This window comes from Galeopterus variegatus, unplaced genomic scaffold (assembly GCF_000696425.1).
Source record: "Galeopterus variegatus unplaced genomic scaffold, G_variegatus-3.0.2 Scaffold9665, whole genome shotgun sequence".
Taxonomy (NCBI): domain Eukaryota; kingdom Metazoa; phylum Chordata; class Mammalia; order Dermoptera; family Cynocephalidae; genus Galeopterus; species Galeopterus variegatus.
In genome coordinates this window covers 18,913-23,502 of record NW_007735776.1, presented here as the reverse complement: position 1 = coordinate 23,502, position 4,590 = coordinate 18,913, and the positions used below count along the sequence as shown (strand labels likewise).

At 46.6% G+C, this 4,590-nt stretch overlaps 1 pseudogene; it reads left to right on the top strand.

The window, feature by feature from the left end:
• The first annotated feature begins 392 nt into the window (after positions 1–392).
• LOC103609482 lies at positions 393–1,892 on the top strand (annotated as a pseudogene).
• Positions 1,893–4,590: the final 2,698 nt, after the last annotated feature.

Here is a 4,590-nt window from a genome sequence, read left to right as displayed (position 1 = left end):
ATTTTATGAATTGTCATTGTATTACTGCAAGATATACTTGGTTTTCAGCACCTCCTTTAAAATGCACACATCTTTTTTTCTAATTTCATTTGTTTTAAAGCATTTTAAGTGCCATTTTCTCATTAGTAAAATTGTCTAATTTACAAGAAAAAAATTAAAATGAAAAGAAATATTTAAAGGAATCAGTAAGGAAGAGACAAAACTGACAGTATTCATATGCAATGTAATATTCTAGAGACGAGCCACGCGATCCGAACGGGCAAGTCAGACGCCCCCGGCCCCTCCTCTCTGGTCCTCGCTGCTCAGGTGACCGAGGAGAGAGCCGCCGAGGAACCCCGGTGCAGAGGAGCCTCATTTGCAGAACTGCAGCGTCCTCGGCCCCCTCTTTGACAATGTCGGTCCCCTTTTATCCTGCCATACCTAATTTTTGGATTTCTCCCCTTCTCCTCTTTGCTACACTACCCCTCAAAGAGTTTTTTTTTAAAAAACCTGTCATTTGCTCACCTTTCCTTCCCAGCCTTCCCATCCCCCACCGAAAACAAGTCACTGAACGACCCCCGCCCTCCGACGGCAGGAGCCTCCTGACAGCCCAGGCCGACTGCCGTCCCCTTCCGTGCGCGGGTTTTGGCACCAGAGCAGCCGAGGCCATGGAAGTGACAGCGGCCCTGCCGCGCTGGGTGAGCCACCACCACCCCGCGGTCCTCAACGGGCAGCACCCGGGCACGCACCACCCGGGCCTCGGCCACCCCTACGTGGACCCGGCGCAGTACCCCGTGCCCGAGGAGGTGGATGCACTTTTTAACATCCCGTCGTATTACGGAGACTCGCTCAGGGCTACGATGCGGAGGTCCCCTCCGGCCCAGCAACGGGAGCCAGGTGTGCCGCCCCCTCTGCTGCACGGATCTCAGCCCTGGACCCTCAGGCCCGTCCCCAAGACGTCCATCCAGCAAGGCTCCCAGGCTCCCCTGTTGGTCTCTCCCCAGCCTTGTCCTCCTCCTTGTCGGGGGGCCACGCCAGCCCGCAACTCTTCACCTTCCCGCCCTCCCCGCCGAAGGACGCCTCCCCGGACCGGGCACTGTCCACCCTGGGCTCGGCCGGCTCAGCCCACTAGGACTAGGAGTGCATCAAGTGCCAGGTGCCACTGCGTGACACGAAGCCCGAGTCGTCGCACTCCCGCGGCAGCATGACCACCCTGGAGCCGCCTCGTCGTCGGCCCACCACCCCGTCGCCACCTACCCGCCCTATGTGCCCGAACACAGCTCCGGACTCTTCCTCCCAGCAGCCTGCTGGGGGCTCCCCCACCGGCTTCAGGGATAAGTCGAGGCCCAAGGCGCGATCCCGCACAGGCAGGGGGTGTGTGAACTGCGGGGCGACCTCGATCCCACTCTGGTGGCGAGATGGTACCGGCCACCACCTTCGCGACACCTGCGGGCTCTACCACAAAATGATGGTCAGAACCCGCCCCTGATTAAGCCCAAGCGAAGGCTGTGGGCAGCAAGGAGAGCCGGAACGTCCTGTGCAAACTGTCAGGCCACCACCACCACTGTCTGGAAATGTCATCGGGGACCCCGTCTGCAATCCTGTGGGCTCTACTACAAGCTGCACAACATTAACAGACCCTGACTATGAAGAAGGAAGGCATCCAGACCAGAAACCGAAAAATGTCTAGCAAATCCAAAAACTGCGAGAAGGTGCATGAGGCGCTGGAGGACTTCCCCAAGAGCAGCTCGTTCAACCCGGAGGCCCTGTCCAGACACACGACCTCCCCGAGCCACATCTCCCGCTTCAGCCACTCCAGCCACATGCTGACCGTGCCCACGCCGATGCCCCCGCCGTCCAGCCTCTCCTTTGGACCTCACCATCTTTCCAGCATGGTCACTGCCATGGGTTAGAACCTCACGCCGTGGGTACAGGGCTCCGTGTGTGAGTCCCGCTAACTCCTCTGCTTGCGTTTTTGCAGGAGCAGTTATCACGAAGCCTAAAGTGATGGATATATGTCTTTGAAGGCAGAAAGCAAAATGATGTTTGCCGCTTTTGCAGAGGAGCTCACTGTGGTGTCTGTGTTCCAACCACCGAATCTGGATCCGATTTGTGAATAAGCCATTCAGACTCATATTCCCTATGTAACAGGGTCTCTAGTGCTGTGAGAAAAAAAAAATGCTGAACATTGCATATAACTTATATTGTAAGAAATACTGTACATTTGAGGAAGACTTTATTGCATCTGGGTAGCTGTAAGAAAGGCACAAAGGGGGCCAAGAGTTTTAAAGAATATGGGGGAAATAAAGTGTGGAGATTAAGAAGAAAATAGGTCTGATATTCAAATGGATGAAAAATAGGTCTGATATCCAAATGGATGAATTGCCAGTTTTGTTTCCTTTCACTGGCCACAGTTGTTTGATGCATTAAAAGTTAAAAGAAAAAAAAAAGTCATAGGCAAATCATTTGTTCAAAGCTGTGGGTCTGTGCAAAGGAAATATCAGTTTCAAGCAGTCTGTGCTGATATCACGAAGCCTAAAGTGATGGATATATGTCTTTGAAGGCAGAAAGCAAAATGATGTTTGCCACTTTTGCAGAGGAGCTCACTGTGGTGTCTGTGTTCCAACCACCGAATCTGGATCTGATTTGTGAATAAGCCATTCAGACTCATATTCCCTATGTAACAGGGTCTCTAGTGCTGTGAGAAAAAAAAAATGCTGAACATTGCATATAACTTATATTGTAAGAAATACTGTACATTTGAGGAAGACTTTATTGCATCTGGGTAGCTGTAAGAAAGGCACAAAGGGGGCCAAGAGTTTTAAGGAATATGGGGGAAATAAAGTGTGGAGATTAAGAAGAAAATAGGTCTGATATTCAAATGGATGAATGGAAATAAAGTGTGGAGATTAAGAAGAAAATAGGTCTGATATCCAAATGGATGAATTGCCAGTTTTGTTTCCTTTCACTGGCCACAGTTGTTTGATGCATTAAAAGTTAAAAGAAAAAAAAAGAAAAAAAAAAGTCATAGGCAAATCATTTGTTCAAAGCTGTGGGTCTGTGCAAAGGAAATATCAGTTTCAAGCAGTCTGTGCTGATGCTCGCGATTGCTGTGTAGGGTTTCTGAGAGCCTTTTCCTGGGCTTACATGCTTTGTGAACAAGCCCCTGTAGTTGTTGTTTGTATTTATAATTCAAAGCACCAAAATAAGAAAAGACGTAGAATTATTTTATTATATTATACAGACTGAATTGTACAAATTTATTTAGTGCTAGTGTTAAGAACTGCTTTTTTTGTTGTTCTGTTTTAGTATTTTCCTTCTCTCTCAATTTTTAGTTGGATAAACTAGATTAACAATCAGTTGGCCTAAANTGGCCATAACCCCACCTATGTTCTTTTCCTGTAACTTCCTGATCTGGAGAATAAATGTGGGGTGAGAACCCCAATTCAGTTTAATTTCCCCAAAGAAGGAATGTCTCTCTCTTGAGGGTTCTGGGAGATTAACCCCTTTGGGGTCCCTCACTGCTTGGAAGAGATGGGCTTTGAGTAATCCTTTTGTGGCTTTAATTGAGGTGACAAATCCATGTGAGGCAAAGCAACATCAAACAGAGTCCTCCAAAGAAATTTTCTCAGTAATGGGGAAAAATTACTTTTAAACTAAATGCCATTCTGATTCTGCTGTAACAAAGCTTAAAAGCAACCCCCAAATGACTCAAATGGATGATAAGAAATCTAACTGTACCCCAATATACAACCCCAAAGTACTTAACTTTTAAGTATTTTAATATTCAATATTAAGTATTTTAATATTTCTATTCTAATGAATAGAAAATATTGTAATCCTTTATATAATACTGCATTTTTTATATGCTTATGTGATTTCAGAGGATGTATGGACAAGCCTGGGGAACCCATGAAGAGATCTTGTCCCAGAGAAAGAGTCACTTCATAGAGCTTTCACTAGAGCAATGCCGAGCAGAAATGTGGGGTTGGAATTATTGCACTGAAACTCCACCTAGTGAGTTGAGCCATGCCTAGTGGAACCATGGCANTATTTATAATAATCCTCACGTAAAAAATAAATAGCCTTTCTAAATTCCTTTAATAATTAAAGAAGGATTTTCACTTCTGGCTGCAAAGGAATAACCAGGACAGGTTAACCCTAAAATCAGCTAAAATCAGCTGCAGACTTTGGGCAAAAGGCAGCACAAGACAGTGATCCCTGAGAAAAGGAAAACAAATGAAGTGACTCACGACAGTCCCAGATCAATGCCTGGGGAAAGTTTCAAAGTTACAAAGACAGGAGTGGGGACAAAGAGTCTAGAGGTGTGCCGAATTGAGGAGAAAAACATTAGAGTTCATGGCAGGGCATTGGTGCAAAGACAGCCAGAAAGAAAGAGAACTCTGAGATCTGTAGGAGGGTCTCCTGGAGACTTCTGCTGAGCACAGGTCTGCACATGCATGTAGAGAAATTACCCAAGATGAAGAAAGAACCAACAAAAAAGCATGGTATAATAATGCCAAGAATTCGCAAAACCACAATAAACAATCTAATTGGAAGAGCATCAAACTGTGGAATATACCAATATTTATAAAGCAAATGTATTTCACC